The sequence below is a fragment of the Thermobia domestica genome, chromosome 14 (genome assembly GCF_964235325.1).
Source record: "Thermobia domestica chromosome 14, izTheDome1.hap1.1, whole genome shotgun sequence".
NCBI lineage: Eukaryota > Metazoa > Arthropoda > Insecta > Zygentoma > Lepismatidae > Thermobia > Thermobia domestica.
In genome coordinates this window covers 88,688,602-88,710,823 of record NC_137467.1, presented here as the reverse complement: position 1 = coordinate 88,710,823, position 22,222 = coordinate 88,688,602, and the positions used below count along the sequence as shown (strand labels likewise).

At 36.1% G+C, this 22,222-nt stretch overlaps 1 protein-coding gene across 1 annotated transcript in view; it reads left to right on the top strand.

Moving 5' to 3' along the window:
• Positions 1–22,222, top strand: part of LOC145670649 (BTB/POZ domain-containing protein 2-like) — a 74,653-nt gene that overhangs the window by 51,337 nt on the left and 1,094 nt on the right. The window lies entirely within an intron of this gene.

Here is a 22,222-nt window from a genome sequence, read left to right as displayed (position 1 = left end):
GAACGGAACTTTGTGTAGGGACAATACGCAAAAAAATTAAAGAATAGGGTTTTTATCTTCTGCGGAAACACGGTTTTTGGGTGCAAAAGCTCCCACCCAAAATTTTGTAATTTGACGTAGAACGGTCAGAAGAAGTGAACCGAAGTGAATGAAATTGTACATAGATATTGTAGACTTAAAATAAGGGAATACTGGTTTCGTATTTTCCTTTTAAAAAAGTTTTAATGGGGCACAGATTCCTTAAAATCTTGATCAAGACATATCAAATTTTCTAATAACAGTATGTAAGAAGTGACTAAAGGACATGAAGAATTGGAACAAAACTTTGTGTATGAACAATGAACAAAAAATAAACAAATATGTTTTTTTTTTTAATTTTCTGCGGAAAAACGGTTTTAGGGGTCAAAAGCCCCCACACAATATTTTTAAAAATTGTCGGCGAGTGACAAGAAGTGGACCGAAGTGAATGAAATTGTGCACATATATAGTAGAGGGAAAATATTTTCGTGTTTCGTATTTTCCTTCAGAAAAAACTTTGGTGGACGGAGGCGTTCGGTGGCGGAAAGAGTAGACCGAAACGAATAAAATTGTGTGTAGATATTCGATGCGTGAAATAAGGCCTTTCGTGATTCACAAGGATCTCCATCCGATTTCTTCAAATTTGGCAAATCAACTACAAGCACAAACAGTATAGCGTATTTTATAGTATTTTAGGAGGCGTTTTAACCTTTACAATGTTTCTCCGCGAAAACAAAGACACGTGTCGATTTATTTCCTGTTAATGTTGATGTGCCAAATTTAATCAAGTTGGATAGGGACACTTGAGAAACACGAAAGGACTTATTTTGCATATATAATATCTACACACAACTTCATTTGGTTGGTCCACTCCTTCCTGCGATATTACAGTAATATTTACTTTTTTCGCAGTGGGCCTATGCCCCAACACTTTTTCTGCACAAATTAAAACAAGTTTCGTTTATTGTTTTGCAGATTGTCCCTATACGAATTTTCGTTGCAATTCTCCATATTCTTTAGGAACTACTGACATATACTTATTTGCACTTTTGATATTTCATATTAAACGGGTTAGAAGGTACGTGCCCCACGCAACCGCTTTTTCCCAATAAAATACGAAACCTGTATTACCTCATTTTAATTCTACAATATCTGTGCACAATTTAATTCGCTTCGGCGCACTTCTTCCTGCCTTTCGAGCGTCAACTTTCAAAATTTTGGGTGGGGGCTTTTACCCCCTAAAACCGTTTTTCCGCAGAAAATGAAAAACCCGTATTCGTTTGTTACTTACCGGTACGTATTGTCACTTCATAAAGTTTCGTTCCAATCCTTCATGTCATTTAAGCACTTCTGATATACTGTTATTAGTACCTTTGAAGTTTCATGATCACAGTTTGGAGGGTTCTGTGCCCCACCCAAAAGTTTTATCCAAAAGATACAAAACCCATATTATCTCGTTTTATGTCTACAATATCTATGCACAGTTTCCGTGCCTTGGACTTCCGTACCGTGTCCATCTTCGGTGAACTTCTTCGGGCCTTTCGGGCGTCAACTATTAGGATTTTGGATGGGGTCTTTTGTCTTTTTTTTTCGTTTTGGCATGTTGTTCCTGCACGAAGTTTCGTTCCAATTCTTCATGTTCTTTACAAACATTTGACATACGGCACTGTTGTTAGTGTTTTTTATATTTCGTGATCAATGTTTTGGAGGGATCTTTGCCCCACCTGACAGTTATTTTCCAGGAAAATACGAAACCCGTATTCCCTCATTTTACGTCTACAATAACTTTGGATAATTTCATTCACTTCGGTTCACTTCTTCTGGCCTTTCGGGCTTTAAATTTCAAAATTTTGGTCGGAGCCTTTACCCCTAAAACCGTTTTTCTGCAGAAAATAATAAAAAATAACGTATTCGTTTATTTTTTGCGTATTGTCTCTCCACAAAGTTTCGTTCCAATTTTTATCTGCTTTACACACATCTGACATACTGTTATTAGCATTTTTGATATTTCATGATCAAAGTTTTGGAAGGGTCCGTACCCCACTGAACAGTTTTTTTCAGGTAAACATGAAACACGTATTTCCTCATTTTACGTCTACAATATCTGTGCACAATTTCATTCACTTAGGTCCCTTTGGTTTTGCCTTTCGGGCGTCAAATTCCAAAATTTTGGTGGGGGCTTTTACCACCTAAAACCGCTATTCCGCATGAAATAAAAAAAAAAAACACCTATTTGTTTATTTCATGTGTAGTATCTAATTGCCAAATTTTATCAAAATAGGAGTGTTACACTTGGGAAGTGTTACTTGCAAGAACAAAGATGAAACATGTTTCTGTAACCAGGGTGTAAAAATGCGGGGGAACGCGGGGGACGTCGTCCCTTCACTTCCTGAAAATTTGTGTGGATGTCCCCCTACTTTCCGAAAATTTCGTAATGAGCAAAGATAGATACGGGGGACGGCGTGACGTCATGCATCCCCCTACATTTCCAGATCCACTTTTACCCCTGCCTGTAACACTTAACTGATTAAATAAAACCGTTTCTCGCTATTTATTATCGCTATTATCACTACCCATGATATAGGTTAAAACAGCAAATGGAGATATCTACCACTTCTGATGGATGGATCACTTCCATTAGCGAAGTGCATTCCTAAATTTTTACTTTATACATCCACATCAAAATTGATGGTTATCAATCAAATTAGTTCCTGAGATTTTATTGCGTTTCACAGACGGATGGACAAGAGTGGTTTTGCCCCCTAGATGGACTTATACACGGGTGTATCATTTATTACCACCCTTCCATTTTCCTATTTTTCTAAAGAGGGGCGTCATTTAAGACTTCAATTGAGGGGGGCAAGAGCACCACCGACATAAGACCTTCACGTTTTGCACTAGTATATTAATAGCCAATTGATTAAAGTATATGTATTTCTCAAACTCTTAAGGTGGCAATCGCCCCCTCCTGTCCCCCTAAATTACACCATTTCTAAACTTTTTTAAGTAATGCGGAAACGAAGGAATGACACTAAAATTATGAGTTCTTTAGGAATACATAGAAAAATAAAACATTTTGTGTTTTTGATAAATGTCCTATTGTAGGAAGTTCAAAATTCAAGAGCTTCATCAGCATTCATCAGGACAAAATGTCAAAAATTAAGACATATATTAATTCATTGATATTTTTTATGGCGCACAGGGTGATATGGTGAGTGTAAAAGCTCATCGGTAGTTTTCAAAAAATCGAGAAAAAATAATTTCTTTGTAAACTTAAGAAATTCTGTTATTTTAAATAAGTGTTACCCACATAAACCTCCTATTTTGACACTAACAGAATGACAGTACATTGATTGATTACTAGGGTGTATCGAAGAAACGTTCTTGTTTTTCGAAATATTGTTACCCTTAGCGGCCATTTTTGGCCAAATGTGTTCAATATAACACAGAAAAAAGTTTCGAATCGATACCTCAATTTTTTTAGGTGCCGCAATTGGCTTGAAATTCGTAAAAAAACAAAATAATGAAATCGTAGATTTTTAAAACCATAAGTAAAATATTTATTACTTTACACAGTATTATTCCTAATAATAATTGCTTTCCAAATAGTCCAAATATAATGAGGAAAGAAATTTAAAATCGTTAGCTATTGTTTATCATGTGCCGCCATCACTATGACTTGGAGGGAAAACCGATAAACTTATAATATTTGTGTGTGGCAGCTGCCTATCCTCCAATTCAATTACCTAAACAAATGGGCTGACCTTACTCAGACATAACAATCAGTTTGAGGTGAGTTATCACATTTGAGTGTTGTGCTTCTGCTAGTTTGGTAGCTTTGACGCGTGGTTACTGTTTTATTGCTTTACCCTGTTGTTATAAACCTGTGGTTTTCTCTATATATGTTTATGAGTGCGCAATTTTGTTCCTTGTATCATCATGGAGTTGGAGAATAAGTCTCGATTAAGGTCAAACGACATAAAAACATTATTCACGACGTTATTGGGTTTCCAGAAGAGTTCAGTTGTGTTCAACTGCCGACAATAAAAAGTGTGCTGAAACAATTCCTACGGAAAAGGGAAATAAAGAAGAGGAGTTCCAGTTCTAGAGAAGATTCGCCCTCAATTACATTGCTCACATAGTTGCTTCTAAAATAAATCAAGTTTGGAAGAAGTCATCATTATGTAGAAAAGCTACTTTAAGTCAACAACGAATTGTAATCTTAATTCTTCACTATCAAGAACAAGTTCGTCAGCTTCTAAACTTCAGTGAAAAAATCAAACCCTACACGTGATAAAAATAATGCAATATCAAACATTTGTCAGAGTAACTTTATTTGATATTGCCTGGTGTAAGTGAGCTGATCAACTAATTCGTCCTAAATATGAAAAAGAAAGAGGAGTGTCAAAGTTGTTGATTTTGAATCTATAGCTGTTCACCGGACGCAGAACTTCAGTGGTTTGGATTTAAGCATGGATCAAAAATATCTTCTTAATATTTGTTAAGTTGTTTCATTGGGACATTGTTCTACAAGTTCGACTAGTTAAAATCCTAGAAAGCTACGTCAGGCAAGATAACTGCTAATAGAATTTTGCTCCTTTACAACGGAACGGAAAATCTGTCAACAGAGTTCAAGATTATGATTTCCTACATAATTAATGTTTATGCTCGTGTATGTTTCTATATTAAAAGCGAACCATCGTGCACACAATCAGCTAAAGATTTATTGAAACGTATGCCATTTTCTAGATCTATGGATTCAAATGCTAAATCAATCATGGATCCAGTGATAATGCGATACGTGTGATTTAGTCATCCTAACAATTAACTTCTGGCAATGATATTGGACACAGATGCAAAATAAGAAGGCTCGATTAGAGAAGAATTTTGAAAGCAAGAACATTATCTTTATTTGTCAATGTGAGAGAATGCTAATTTCCTGAGGTCAAATTAGACGCGAAAACCTACATCAACATGATAAACTTGTCGAGGTGTGTCTTGATGGAGCCACCATTAACAAAACAACTAAGCAAAGATGATCTGCAACATAAAAATTGCCGCAGTTGTCAGTGAATAAATAAGTTTTCCTTGCCACACTCAAGCAATAGAACGCATGATAAAAATTAGTGACAGAAGCGGCTAGTTCTGTATGTGGTGCAGACTTATTTTGGCAACATTAAAATCTCGGGGGGGGGGGGATACCACAGTTCACAAAGAAATCAGAAAACAAAATTAAAAATGAGTATCTGAACGTATATATTAGACAACATTTGAGAACCAGGAATGTACAAATACAAAATTAAAGATAAGTCTAGGAGTGGAAGGGAGAGCGGAACCTTAACTGAAGCCACCTCTTCGTGGTGAGTTGTGGGTTATTTCGAATGTAATAAATTTACTTGGAAATAAGCTAAGAGGTACAGGAACTATAATGTATCTCAGCTAGTTTTCTGCAACTTTTAAAATGTTATACGTTTTCCAAATATGTAAAAAGTTGACTACATTTCATTTTACTGATTTTTAACTCCATTGTGTCTGATACCTGACAGAAAAATAACTGACATGTTTAAATATTTTTTGCGAATTTTTTTCAAAAATATACATTAATATACAGGATATTAAGACTTTCCCCCATAGCTGGTAAAAGTAGCGGCAACTCAAAAAGTTGAAGTAGTCTTGAAATCTTTTTATATTATATGGAACTGTCTGGAGAACAATTATTACTAAGTAAGTGGAACATAGTATAAAGTTGTAACTATTTTGCTTACTGTCTTAAAAAATCTACAATTTCATCATTTTTAAAAAAAATTTCTAGCCGATGTGGCACCTCAAAAAATTAAGGTATCAATCTGAAATTTTTTATGTGTTTTATTAACCAAATTTGGCCGAAAATGGCCACTAAGGGTAAAAAGATTTCGAAAAAAAAAAGTTTTCTCGATACTCCCTATTGATTAATGATAAATAGCTCAAAATATTGCTTGACTCTTAAGTTTTAGTTTTTCTATTAAACTACTATAATGTCCCAAGTTGATATTTATATTGCACATCAATCAACAGATGACACCGAGTTGAATAAAATGAAATGATTGAGACGGAGTTGAATAAAACGAAATGATTCAGACGGAGTTGAATAAAACGAAATGATAAACTAATTTCCCACTCCTAACACTAACCATTTTTGTAACTGTTTAGCATTTGAATTTTAACCATCACTAAAAATATCCTTTTAATTCGATTTATCGTTTAAGGAAAAAACTATTTGGATATAGTCTAGAGTACCAAACGCATGCAAGATATCCCAAGATTTGCATCGATGTGGAAAATCTGAATATGTCAGGGAATTCAACTATTGGTAAAACTTTCTAGAAAAGTCAGATTTAAAATTTAACAGGAAATTGAAAGGAACTGAAAAAAATCCAGGAATGTTAAGTACAGACCTTTACCTTTCAGAACTCATTTGTTTTCTAGGGGCTGTGGGTCTGTGGTAGAGCGTTCACTTCTGGTGCTTGGGGTCCCGGGTTCGATCCCAGCCCCCGCCAAGTGAGCTTTGAACTTTGTGGTGGACAAACACCGTGTGCGTGGGTTTCCTCGGGGTTCTCCCGTTTCCTCCCACTTTCATCATTCCACCATTTCATTCATTACTCATCATCACCGTCTCCTTTAGCCTAACCGGCATAACCGTGGGACGTAAAACAAATATTTCATTTCACGTTTTCATTTCTTTTCTAACCTTATTCAGCTATTTGGTACGAATATTTTATAAAACAAAAACTAGTTTGTTTTGCAAAACTTATCTGCATATATATATTGCATATAAATAAACATGCGTAGTAGATGAGGAACTCCCTGGTCAGAAAAGAATATAGTTGTCTCTTACATTATACATAGATTTAGAAAATTGTATAACGAGACCTTCAAAATCTGGCAAAGTTAGGGAATTTGTGCTCAGCAAATAAGTAAGAACACTGTATCAAATATTAACAACAACAAATATTATGAAATTTAAAGGAGCAAGGTTGCTATGTCATTACATCAGAATGAGCTTCATGTATATTCAACATTTGCAAAAGGTACAAAACAAACATTTCTTACACTAGCAACAACACATTCTTATTTCTAAATGACGAAATGAATATCATAATGTTAAATTTGAATAACCAAATGATTTATATATATTTCGGACGACGATAGGTTGATCGAGAAAAGCAGTCATTACTCACTAGCAAACCACGCGGAGAGGAAAGGGGCTCCATAGTAACCTAACGGAAATAAAAGACAGTGGTTATGGTGATAAGCAAACACGAACATGGACAGCGTAGTCAATGATATTGTAGGCATTGTTCCTGGATCCAATGTAACATCCAACATTTACCTAATCCATTTCCTTGTTTCACCATTTCCCCTTATTTAAATATTGTTGTTCTCCTATTTTCCTCAGATTATGTAAGCTCCTACGTCATACAAAGGCAAGCTGGAAGTGCCTCACGGAAGACATTTGTTTGGAATACAGCTCTCCCGATATTTGTGCAGCTAATGGCTAGTATATTTCCTTCTTAACTTGGTTCGCAGCAGATTGCCTATTAGAAATTCAAGTACTATCGTAAGCGTTATGCTTACCAAAATGTCAATATATACTTACAAGTAGACCTCACCACTTCGCCGTTGCGTTAGCAAAAGGAAACAACTACTGCCCTAATATAGGGTTGAATATAAGACACTGACAAAAATTTTAGCTGCTAATGAGCACTAGAAATATGGGAAAAACGAAATAGAAACATGAATGTGGGAAAGCCAAGTACAATATAATTTGATAGTTGCAAGACCGATATTTTTTCGAAATAGATGGAGGAACAATAGTTATGACTTCAACTATGTAAATCGAGTTAGGAGGGATGTTTTTGTGGCATTCCAGATCATAGCCGCCATCTTGAAATCCGCCATATTGGATCCACGTCAACTTTTTCAAATGGAAAGAGGGCCATGTGAGGTATCAAACAACAATGATTTTTTCCACCCAATCTCATACACTAATTAGTTTATCCATATCTAGAGCGGTTCACAACTTACAGTTCTTTGAATGTTGAAAAATTCGTTGTTTGTAGCAGATAACAGATAATTGCAGTGACAATGGGCATAGCTCCAGAGATAGCATTCTTACTGGACAAAATTACGGCAATGTAAGAAATGCAAGTCCTCAGCATTCATAAAATGGTCAAAACAGAATTATGCAGAGCACCATGAGCACCTAATAAAAAATGAAGCGTCACAAATATCGCAAAAGTTAATGCCGGGAATATTGAAAGCGTGCTTCTTCGACACTTCGAACCATTCGATCGGCTCACCAATATATAATGATTTACAAAATGCTTATTGAATCATTCCCGCGAAGCCAGGAGACTGAAATTGATTGTACACAAGGGAATGCAGAGTGACAATAGTATCTCTGGCATGCAGTTTTGTTCTCCAGGAAAAGAACGGAATAGTGCCTGTAACATTGCAGACTGGATTTATTAGGTTAGTGCAGAGACTTGGCAATACATCTGGCATCAACATCTGGTAAAATGGGATTACATGAATTGCGAGAATGGTATGTGAATTGCTATTGGCCGAAGGGAGCAGGGATTCACTTATGCTGGATAGCTGAGAATTATTTAATAATGAAGAGATGCGAAGTATAATAGCTCCACCTTGGAAATCAGTGAAAGTGCGACAAATTCCAAAAGGTACCACTGGCATATTTGAACCTTTGATTGTATTTTTTTAGACAATACAAAACATAGGCGTACCATTTGTGATTGTGCAATAAAGGACGAACATTTCCATTCAAAACTGCATGCCAGAGATACTATTGTCACTCTGCATTCGCTTGTGTACAATCAATTTCAGTCTCCTGGCTTCGCGGGAATGATTCAATAAGCATTTTGTAAATCAGTATATATTGGTGAGCCGATCGAATGGTTCGAAGTGTCGAAGAAGCACTCTTTCAATATTCCCGGCATTAACTTTTGCGATATTTGTGACGCTTCATTTTTTATTAGGTGCTCATGGTGCTCTGCATAATTCTGTTTTGACCATTTTATGAATGCTGAGGACTTGCATTTCTTGCATTGCTGTAATTTTGTCCAGTAAGAATGCTATCTCTGGAGCTATGCCCATTGTCACTGCAATTATCTGTTATCTGCTACAAACATCGAATTTTTCAACATTCAAAGAACTGTAAGTTGTAAACCGTTCTAGATATGGATAAACTAATTAGTGTATGAGATTGTGTGGAAAAAATCATTGTTGTTTGATACCTCACATGGCCCTCTTTCTATTTGAAAAAGTTGACGTGGACCCAATATGGCGGATTTCAAGATGGCGTCCATGATCTGGAATACAATAAAAACATCCCTCCTAACTCGGTTTACACAGTTGAAGTCATAACTATTGTTCCTCCATCTATTTCGAAAAAATATCGGTCTTGCAACTATCAAATTATATTGTATTTGGCTTTACCAAATTTCATGTTTCTATCTCGATTTCCCATATTTCTAGTGCTCATTAGCAGCTAAAATTTTTGTCAATATCTTATATTCAACCCTACTCTAGGATAGAAGTTGTTTCCTTTTGCTAACGCAACGGCGAAGTGGTGAGGTCTACTTGTTAGTCTACCCTTGTGTCCATCCATCCAAGAGACAAAAGATCTCAATTAAAGCAGGATGAAGGGGGTCAAATGATAGGAATAAAGTTCCTTCATGAAAACGGTATTCAGACATTAAATGGTAAAAATAATCAATTATTTCACATTTTTATGGTCATCACTATATAGCATAAACTGTAATATGTGTCGAAAAGTGGTTTCGCGCATCTGTTAAGTGTCCTAATAATACATTTCATCTTTATTCTCAACTCTCCTCTACAACCGAAGGTGATAGAAATCCACACAAATTCCGGCTTCAATATTGATCTAATTCGAACGAAAACGATAAGAAAGCGAGACGCGTTTTTAAAAAATCGATTTAATCTTCTAAGAATAGATAGGTCTACCATATTTTCTCTTAATTACCTATTGCAATCAGAAGTAGTAAGCATCAACTTACGCCGATTTTAACGTTGATCGCCATACTATAAAAATCGTAATAGAATGCGAAAAACAATGAGGCGTCTCAAGAATATAATCAGAAAAGGACCATATTTTGAGAAATGATAGTATGGGTAAGGACAAGCAATCGTTCGAGATATCAATCAAAAGACCACTCTATTTCGTATACATTGCTTCAAAGGCACATATCTCGGGAACTAATCAAGATATCCGAGTCATTCAGAAACACGTATTACCACACGTAATGAGCATTACATATATATATCACATTCATTACACTCACACCTTCTAGTACTCCAGGCAAAATCTCGGAATTCATACTTAAATTTCTTTCTGCCCATTGAATTGAAACGATTCAAAAGTGCTTGTTTTCACAATGAAAGCGAGTGGAAAAGGAACAGAGGCATTTTCACAAGTTTGTTTAACTTCTTTCTTTCACTCTTGTCTAGGTTACACGTGTGAGAGTATGGACGTGTTTCTGTTCGGGTATAACAAACGGTTCTGTGAACTCAAAATATTTTAGCAACCGGTTCTAGCGAACCTACTAAATAACACCACTGAATTTATTTCATCCTCTTTCTAATTTCTCTACCGACACTGGAAGTACTAGAAGTCTACTGCAACTTTCGGTTTCAATATTAATTAAGAAAATATTACTACGTGTTAAGTGCACATCAATATGTGAAAACAAAACAATTCATGGAAATATACAGCTCCTAGAAGCACAGTGGAGAATCCAAGGGAGAGTTTGAAATGTGTCAAATAATGAGACAAAGACTCGAATAAGTGTGTGTATGAATTTGAAAATAAATTACTTGTACCTCTATGAACAATACTGTGCTCTTCATTCGAGTACGCAACAATGAGAGAACTTTATCGATGATTCGTGCATCAATAGTACAAGTTTCTATTTATGAAACATAACATTTTAAATCAGTACATAAATTTTCTAGGGCAATCAGCCAGGTGAATTCTACTTCGTCCAATGTTTCAAGAACTCACAACATTATTCTCACCTTCAAGGTAAAGTACGAGAGACAATTGAAAAATAGACTGGCGCTGATTGGACTTCGCCATTGACCAATCAAAATTCGCCTTTTTCCTGCCACCATCTATCTAATAATTGCCTTTTCAGTCTCTCATACTTTACCCTGAAGATAAGAACAATGTCAATTCTCGAAACGTTGAATGACGTAGGAAACACCTGGCTGTTTGACCGAGAACAATTACATTCATCACGACACTATGAAAGCTTCAGTTTTCATTTTAAATAAGATTTTTGGTAAGAAATTTACAGTACCAGGTTTTCATGACAAGAAATTTATTCTTTGAACATGAATTTAGCGTGCAGAGGATTGTTTAACGACTTAAATGGCAAGCATTGATAGCATTACCCTCAAAATATTTCGTTTGTGTTTATGGTTGAACCATGTCTTCGTGATCATAATCTCATAATTTTTAAAGTATTATTTTTTACTTTGGTTACAAAATAAAGGACGTCTATTTCAAACAAATATTGCCATAAAATAGGTCTTATGTGTAGCTACTGAGCAGTATTGCCCTATTATCGTCAAATATCATAAGAATACTCTCAGTAATTAGTAACAGTTTCGTTGATATATTTTCCCACAGAGCAAGAAACCACAAATAGAAAAATAAAAGAAATTTCGCGGAACGTGAGGGGAAAAGTTTCTACAATACTAAATTTGATTGTCTCCTATTGACGAAGGTTGGAAGTATCTAAAGAAACGACCCACAAATCGTGTATATGAATAATGTGTGAACACAATTAGTACCAATTAAACGATCACTGACGTTATAATTCTTGCGGACAACGCAATAGACCGATATTGACGATATTGATTGAGAGCAACACTGCCAAATAAAGGGTTAAATTCTGGTCACTGAAAGGGTTTTCGCTTTTGGACAAACTGTTTCTTGACCTAGCAACAGAATTATATCGCTCCAGCTAAGCATTTAATTGAAGTATATTAATGATCTGACAAGGGAAGAGAGGAAGATTATATATCAAAGTGAAAGATTGTTTTTACACCAATCGAAAGAACTAATGACGCCTATTACGAAACTGCAATTAAAAAAATTCCGAATGCATATACTGTGCGAGTTATATGAATCCAGAAAATCCGTTTCCGCCCCTAGAATCGCAAACGGTGAGACAGATACCAAAACAGGAAAACAAGTATTTGATCATTTTAAAAGGACAACCTATCAAAACAAAAGGTGTTGTTCCAGGGCCACCCCCAGGATCCCAGGCGGGGTCAAACTCAAAACTTGCAAACGGTAAGGGGGTAAAGTAACACATCGTTGGAAACGCGTTGAGAAATAAAATAAGACGAAACTGATCTGGAGTCTCTAAAGTTATCCTGTGCAAAATGGAGGCCGGTCAAAATGTCAGAAAAAACGTCATTGTAAAGTTTATGGCCACCCCCAGAAAACCTGAAACAGTGAGACAGACGTCAAAACAGGAAAATACATGTGTCATTATTTCAAAGGTACAATGATTGAAAGTAAAAATATTTGTCCCAGGGTCCTCCACAGGGTCCCAGACGAGGCCGTACTCAAATGTTTCAAATGGCAAGGAGGATTAAGAAGCATATCGTTGGAAAGCTGTTGTTAAAAGAAAGTAGATTAAATAAGTCTGGACGCTCTACGATAACACTGTGCAAACATCTTTCTTTCAGTTCTTTCTGTAGTCGGGTTTGGTTTGTTTTCACTTTAATTCCTATACTCAACGGACAGTAAGGAAATGCCCTAACTGTGAGATTCTGCTCTTTGGACCCAGTAAAGTCTAAATAAATAAATACACAAAGAAATATAATCAAATAAGAGAGAATTAAGAAATAAAGAAAAGGAAAGAAGTAACATTTGACGACTTTGAGCATAGAACTGATTAGGTAACATATAGTGTACAATAGTGGTACTCTTATACTCGTTGTCTGCATTATCAAATATAAAATGATTCAAACAAAAAACTTTCTTGTGCCTGGAACCGCGAATACGAGAAATGTCTCACAATGACAACAACTGCCGATTGTAAAATGGAAAGCGAACGCGCTCAGGGAATCGAAATGATGATGTACATTTTGACCGGTCGCCAGTTTGCACAGTTTAATTTTAGAGTGTCGAGACTTGTTCCGTGTTCTTTCATTTCGCAACAGTTTTCAACGATATGCTACTTGGCCTACCTTCTCGTTTTAAAATTTTGAGTACGATCCCTTCTGGGAGCCTGTGGAAGACCCAGCGGAAAAATATTTTTACTTTCAAGCACTGTACTTTTGAAATGATGACACACTATTTTCCTGTTTGGACATCTGTCTCACCTTTTCAGATTTATAGGGTTGGCCAGACTTTAAAATGTCGTTTGTGCTGACACTTTGACCAGCCGCCATTTTGCACAGGATAATTTTAGAGAGTCGAGACTTGTTCCATCTTCTTTCATTTTTCAACACGTTTCCAGCGATATGTTACTTGACTCCCTTATTATTTGCAATTTTTTAGTTGGACACCGTCAGGAAACCCTGCAAGTGGGCCTGGTACAACACTTTTTTGCTTTGATAGGTTGTACTTTTAAAATGATCAAATACGTGTTTTCGTGTTTTGGTATCTGTCTCACCGTTTGCGATTCTACGGGTGGAACCGGATTTTCTGACCATCCTGTATAGTCATATAACTCACACAGTACATGTATTCGGAAAATTTTTATTACAGTTTCGTAATAGGCGTCATAAGTTAATTCAATTGGTGTAAAACCCATCTTCCACTTCGATATATAATCTTCCTCTCTTCCCTTATCAGCTATTTGTTTTTGATTTTACCAAATTGTCACTGTTATCTTTCTTGAGTAACGTTTTGGCTTTTGATGTGAATCCACGCATTATACAGAACTTTTATAATGATATATATATATATATATATATATATATATATATATATATATATATATATATATATATATATATATATATATAACATATTCACTTTTTTCACATTATTACTTGAGTCAGAAAGTAATAAAATTATGCTAACACTCATGGATGTGCAGATTTCCATCTGGAAAGGAAGAACCTTGATACGTAAAAATAATAAATTTCATCGTTAGAAAAAAATTAGTCTCATTACTTTCCTAACACATCTCGCATTATATTTAATGTGATAAAATAGCAGGAACTGGAATTTCATTCATTTCACTCATTCAGAATATAGTAAACTCTTACAAGTAATGGTCCGTGGTTTTCTCTCAAATTAGCGCCTGATTAAGCAAGGAAAGAAATGGAAGTTACCAAAATTTAAGCTGCTATGCGCCATAGAAAGCGGAGCTAGGAAAGAGAAAACTTTGAATGTCGCCGAAATGAGAGAAAGGCAGTAATGACGACGAACCTGAATACCTTGCAAAGAGTGAAAGTACGCAAACCAAAATTAACCTAATAATCATAAGAGGATAGCAAAAACTATGAAAGACCATAAACAGGGTTGCCGTCTGAAAAGCAGTATTGCCAATTCAGCAGAAAGTAGATATGTCAGAAGCAGTAGAATAAAATTACAATTCGGACATCAGAAAACGGAAAAAGTAACATAGAAGAAAAGACTTATTTGCATCCGAGAAAAGAGTGGTTGATATTTTTGCGCGAATATTGAATTTAGGGAAATCAAATAATCCTTGATGACACGACCGATGTATCGTTGAGGAATTTGATCGTATTTTTGATTAGATTAAAGAACACATCAGTAGGTTGTACAAAGTCTGCACATGTAGAGTAGAGGGGGGCAAGAGTACGTGGGGGGTAAGGATACGATTCCCTAAAATCAAGTGAATATATTCGCGTACGGCAATAATGCGTCAGGTGAAGTTTGATGTTAATGGCGTCTAGAACCTAAACAAGTTTGAGTGTGCTGCGGCAAACTACAAGCTATCTAGGTAATTATTTATGTTTTTGTAATAGTTTGGTATAATATTGGGACATAAGTAGTTAATGAATAACTTACACATTTTTTAACGATTTCAAAGTACTATACAGCGTTAGTTTCTAACATATCCATTGTTTGATAGGATGGAGTAAATTGACTTTCTTCCAACAGTTGGCTGTACAACATCACGGGAAAGTCAATTGTGTAGTGAGGGGGCAAGGGTACGCAGATATCTACGGGGCAAGGGTACGCGTACGTACTCTTGCCCCTTCTGTTCTATGAAAAAGAATCCAATTTGATTTAGAACTAACAATCAAAAAAGAATGTCGATTCCGTTGTAATAGAGAATGACGGCAAACTTTACGAATATTGGTTCCCATATGTAGCCTCTAAAGTTAAGAATTCTGAAGAATCCTGATATTTTCTTATGTACGAGGGATAAATTTTTATTCTAAATACCACTCCTTACATAACAGTATCTAAGGTGGTGTTTGAGTTTTCGAAACAGATAAACGTGTGATAGTGACATCTGCAGTTATTGAATAACGTTACGCTTGCTTATTTTATTCAGGTTTCAGAAATACTACGCTTTGTCCTCTTTTATCTTAAATGTCAGTAGTCTTCAGTAATAAATTTCAATGGACCTTATGCAGAGTCGTTCTGACGCGTGATTAGTGCCATACTAAAAAGTTCGACTACCGTATGTTTCCTGTAGTGGTCAGTCCTTTAGTAATCATACGTTAAAACGACTCTGCATAAGTCGGTATCAGTCCAATGATTGGTATGGGATTCTATAAAGATATATGAAGCTAACCTAACCTAACATTTGACAATATGTAGCTTCATCAAGGATAGGTCGAGAAGTTTTCAAGTTACCCGTGTAGGTGACAAGCATTCTGTAACTGATGGAATAAGCTGGAAATATATTTTTATAAAGGGTCTAAATATTATCTGATTTTTTGTATCCTATGCATTCCCATTACTGATATGAGGAGAATTAAGGATTTTTCTTTTCTTTTTTTGAATGAGAATCTGCAACGTCTTTAGGTACAATAAAGCCAGTAGGCCTATTTACCGAAGAAATGGAGAACGAATTAGTGTAATATATCACATTACTGGATCAATTCTTCTATGAATTAACTTTAAAAGATCTAAGAAGAATGGCATACAATTTTGCTGAACGTAACTAGGTGCCCCATATCCTTTAGTAGTGTGAATCGAATGGCAGAAAGAGGTTGGACAGAGTCTTTCCGTCGTAGACATTTAACAATTGCTTTGCAACAGCCTTCAAAGACTGGTCTGGGGAGAGCTCGTGGTTTTAGCAAGCCACAAGTTGAATGTTTTTTTAATTGTCTAAAAGATCTTGTAAGACGAAACGGCTTTTCTCCACGGGATATCTACAACATGTACGAAACTGGAATAAATACTGTTCCTCATAAAGATCCAAAAGTCGACTAAAAATCAGTTGTGAATAAAACTGTATCTAGTGATTTTGGAGTTAACATAACAGCTGTTTCATGGTGAGTGCATCTGGTTCCTTTATTCCCCAGATATTTCCCACAAAACAAATGAAACAAGAATTATTCGATGGCTCTCCGCCAGGTTCTGTGGGAATATCTAATTTTGGTTCATCAACTCACAACTTTTCGTAGAATGGTTATATTATTTACACCTACATGTGCGATCAAATTCGGTTACGAAAAAGGTATTTTTACTTATTGACAATCAGACCTCTCACATTTCAATCGAAGCGATTGATTTCTGCAGGCAAAATAGGATAGTGATATTGAGTTTACCACCAAATCCCAGTCATAATTTGAAACTATTAGATCGCTCCTTTTTTTGACCCGATGAAATCCTGGTATTCAACTGTGTGTGATAAATGGATGAGGAATCTTCCATCCCACATAATTCCAAGTTGCGAGTTTGTTTACTGAGGCTTACTACAAAAAAGACTCATAAAATGCTTCGTGTGGAGTGTTGTACTGTATGGGGCGGAAACGTGGACATTACGTAAAGGTGATGAAAATCGACTGGAAGCCTTCTAAATGCGGGTGTGGAGAAGAATGGAATGAATTAGTTGGGTCGAGCGGAAAACGAAAGAGTGTGTTAGAAATGGTCGGTGAGAAAAGAACACTTTTAGATATTATTAGGAAGAGGAAGAGAAACTGGTTGGGATATTGCCTAAGAAGATATTGTATCATGAGGGACGTCCTAGAGGGTATGGTGGTGGGAAAGAGAGGGAGGGGGCAAAGGAGACTACAATTAATGGATGATATAAAAACAGAAAGATCATACGCGAAGACGAAGAAGTTAACGGAGGACCGTGGAGCATGGAAGCTTTTCAGCTGCGGCAAGTGACCTACCAATAAAGGCAGAATACCTAAGATGATGATGACTACAACGCTGCAACCATTGGTATTCAGCCTTCAAGAATCTGGAGTTGTCCTACTGAATCCAGATGTGTTCACTGAAGAAGATTTTCTTCCTTTTATTGTGGATGTGATAGACTTAAATGTAGAAGCCAGGTCTGAAGACGAAAGCATTCCTGAAGCAAAAAATCAAGCATCAGACCTGAATAGAGTCCAAAATCGTTCATCGGATGATTCACTGGAAGTAAAAAGGGACCCATGCGATGCATCAAGATCAAACACTCCTTTGCCAGCTGTTCGTCCTCCTCCATCTGTTACCAAACCTTTAAACAGTAACGCTAGATCCTCACTAGAAGCAAGCAAGACCTCATGCTGACTGTCCACTTCAAACACTCTTCTGCCGATTGCTCGTTGTCATTCATCTGTTACCAAACCTTCAACCAGTAACACTGGATTCTCACTAGAAGCAAGCAGGAGCTCATGCGGATTATCCACATCAAACACTTCTCTACTGACTGCTCGTTCATCGGTTACCAAATTTTCAACCAGTAAACTAGATCTTAACTGGAGGTAAGCAGGGGCCCATGTGGACCATTTACACCATGCACTCCTTTGCTGGTTGTCTGTCCTCCTCCAACTGCTACCAAGCACTCAACCAGTAGATCTTGATCTTCTCGAAGTCAATCAAGATGATGACGGATGAGATTCTGACATCCTTTTCTTTCAAGCAGAACTTACTTTCGAAACGGCGCCCTCCAAAGAGCAAAGGCAAACATCATCTTGCACCAGGAAAGCTACAACCGAAGTTGTAGCTACAACTCCTCAGGTCAGTGAGGAAGTAGTGTACGAGTGTTCATTATGCAATATCATCTATCAATGATCCACCAATAGAAGACTGGATCAAGTGCGCAAGATGCCATGAATGGTGGCATGAACAATGCACATCATATAAAGGAATAGCACCTTCATCTGTGATGATTGTTAATGCTCTTTTGGGTGCGTACTCTTGCCCCTTTGATTTCGTACTGTTGCCCCACGTATAGGGGCAAGAGTACGAATTTGAATGTTTTCATTTTATGAGTTCTACTTTCTCTAAGAATAGAGGTATATAAAAGTTGAGTTCACATTTCGTAAAGGAGAGTTCAAGTTTTGTGTTCCATGTAAAAGTTTTCCGTTATAATTATTTTTTACCAAAATATATAAGTTTAATTAAAATTTGCGTATTCTTGCCCCCCTTTCCTATAGTAGTGATATACTTTCTACTAGGTATAAAACTCAACACCAGCAGGAACTTTCGTGTTGTAAAGATCACCATCCATGCTGCCCAAAAGTCAAAGAAAAATAAACGCGTTCTTAGAGCGCAAAGGTTCCGACTTCTTTTCCAAATTGAATTTTTATACTTATAGATGTAGCATGATGTGCTCTTTCACATGGTGAGAAGAAAGCACACAAAATCGTTATTGTTTACAAGAAATAATGAACAAAATTTTGTCCTATGCCCTATGCTTTCCTATGTCCTATGCCCATTATTTGTGCTCTCTTGTAAAATTTCTAAATTGTCTAATTTCTCTGCGCTCTAAGGACGCGAAAATACCATTTTTATCCTGTAAATCGGGGCACAAGACTTGCTTTAAGAAGATTTGCAAATCACGTTTGGTTATATTTGCTGATCTACTTTCTACCCGTTATGGCAAGAGTACTGCCTCAAGGTAGTTCTTTATCAAATATTGACTGACCTGTATTAGTAGTTAGCTGTGGAGCTAACTTGTACAGTATAATGGAAGACTTGCCTTCATTAACAATTCCGAGGGAGTTGATTGAACAGAGGAATATCAGACTAAAGTTTAGAATAGATTGTCGGTTTTAGAAGATTCAGAGTATACTAGTGTTGAGGATACTTGGATTGCAATTAGAGATAGCATTACAATTTCAGCAAAAGAATAATTGAGACACGCAGAAATACGTAGGAACAAAGCATGATTTGACCAGGAATGCATTAAATTAGGAGAGAAGAGAAAACAGGCAAAATTACGATGGCTACAAAATCCGAATGAAATAAAAACACAAAATTTCGTAGACATCAGGCGGGAAACTGCAAAACGTTTAGAACAAAAAACGCGATTTTTTTGAAAGCTAAAATTAAACAACTTGAAGACAATAGAAAAATAAAAAGTCTCGTGACATAAGGAGATCAACGAATTTAAGAAAGGCTATCAACCTCGTGCATATATGTTAAAGAAACCTGATGGAACAATTCTTATTGATACAGATAGCATCTCAAATAGATGGAAAGATTTATTTGACGATTTGCTTAACACGCAGCCGAAAACTAATGTGAGCGGAGAAAGGGAAATATACACCGCGATACTTTATACTAAAGAATCCAACCGAATAGAACTAGACAACGCTATAAAGGTATTAAAGAAACAAAACTCTGTGTGTTGACGAAATTCCGGCTGAGTTAATTTAAGCTAGAGGCGAAAAATTGCGGAAAGATACAAAAACTCCTTGTTCTTATCTGGAACAAACAAGAATTGACACAAGAGTGGAAAGAATCAATAATTGTCCCAATTCACAAGAAAGGCGACAAAGTGACTGCAATAATTATCGAGGTATTTATCTTCTGTCAACATCCTATAAAATCCTTTCAAACGTTCTATTAGCAAGATTGACCCCATACGCAGATGAAATTATTGGAGATTATCAGTGCGGATTTAGACGAAATCGACCAACTATCGACCAAATATTTACCATTCGACAAATACTCGAAAAGAGGTGTTAATACAATACCCCGGTACATCAAGTATTTATTGATTTTAGAAAGACGTGCGACTCGGTTAGGAGAGAAACAATGTACAACGTTCTTACAGAATTTGGAATACCGAAGAAGCTAATTGTATTAATTAAGATATGTTTAAATGAATCCCAAAGTAAAGTCCGGGTAGGAGAATTTTTGTCCACGAACTTTCACGTTGAAAATGGCCTGAAACAAGGAGATGCGTTGTCGCCATTATTATTCAACTTTGTTCTGGAATACGCTATAAGGAAAATCAAAGATAGCAATTAGGGCCTAAAGTTGAATGGGATTCACCATGTTATGAAGTATGCTGATGATGTAAATAGGAAGAAATTCAGAGGTCTTATTAAAAGCTTGCAGGGACATGGGTTTAGAGGTAAATGCGGAGGCAGCTAAAAACATGTAAGTACGTCGGGTTCATAATACGGTAAATTATAGATGCGTTAAAATATCAGATAATACTTTTGATAAGGTAGATACTTTCAAATATCTAGGATCAATATTAACAGACAAAAACCATATTCACAAAGAAATTAAATGTCGAATAAAGACAGGGAATTTGTGTTATTATTCAGTTCAAAATCTCTTGTAGTCGCGAATTCTGTCGAGGAATTTGAAGCTGAAGATATATAAAACGATAATCATACTGTTGCCCTGCATGGTTGCGAAATTTGGTCGCATACTTTGAAGAAAGAAAATAGATTGAAGGTATTTGAGAACAAAATCCTGAGACTAATACTCGGACCCAAGAGGAACGGGAATGAGGAATGGCGGAAACTTCATAACAAGGACCTACATAATTTATACGGTTTACCAAACATTGTTAGGGTCATCAAGTATAGAAGGCGTGGGCAGGTCATGTAGCCAGGACGGAAGAAAGTAGGAACGCTTTCAAAGTTTTAACTGGAAGACCAATCGGAAAACGACCATTTGGAATACTTAGGCGTACGATAGATGGAAAGACAATATTAAGATGGATCTCGCAGAAATAGGAATATAAAATAGAAACTGGACCCAGTTGGCTAAGGATAAACGTCAGGAGAAAGCTCTTGTGAATGCGGCATTGAACCTTCGGGTTCCAGAGGCAAGAGAGAGAGAGAGAGGTACGTCATAGTTGATATATTGATATTGGAAGGTGGTTGGTGAGAAAGTGACAAGTCTTTCTTGGTTACTTTTATGGAATCTGTAGCCCAATATGAAGTTTGAACCAGTGGGAATAAATCCTAGCTCTCGTGTACGCTAATCATATAGTCACAAGGAAGCTCGTGAGAAAATGTTATGAAGATCTATTACTTTATGATTGTTTTTCTTTTATTTATTTAATACTCTGCATTTTGTCAACATCACTATTGAGCTTACTTCCCTTAATTTTCTTCACAAATTCGACTTTCACAACTAGCATAGCATTGTTGATTTTATTCGAAACGAATTATTAGTGTGAATTTTCATTGGGTCATTACTAATAGCTCTGGTATAGCTTTTTTATGTCGACATGATTAAAGAAGTAATGAAACCTATATTCATGTATGACAGATAGAGGTATACTTTTCTTTATAAGAAAAAAAACATTTCTTCCACTTTCGTTATGCCACTTTCATCTCGTCTTGACAGTTTCTCACGGACCGGGTGCATAACAGTATAATATTAAGAAAGAAGAGCCCAATTTCGAACAGGCTGAGTGCAACCTGGAACACAGTACGACTGGCTGGGGTTTCAACTTGAAGATCTTATGAGATAATCTATAAATTTTGAAACCATCTCTTTACCCTTAAATGGCTTATGACCTCTTCTTTATTAATACCTGAAATAAATAAACCAATTTATATGTATACCAGCAAATGATGTGGATTTATATATGCGACAATCCAACATTGAGCTTTATTTACAAGGTTTTTCTATATAGTTAGTTCCAAAATATTACGTTAAGGTAAATCGTTTAAAAAATCACGTTTCTAAATCTTTACAATGCATAAACACGTAAAAACTAATATAAGTTAGTATACTTATTCTAATTTGTTCAATGTGCCT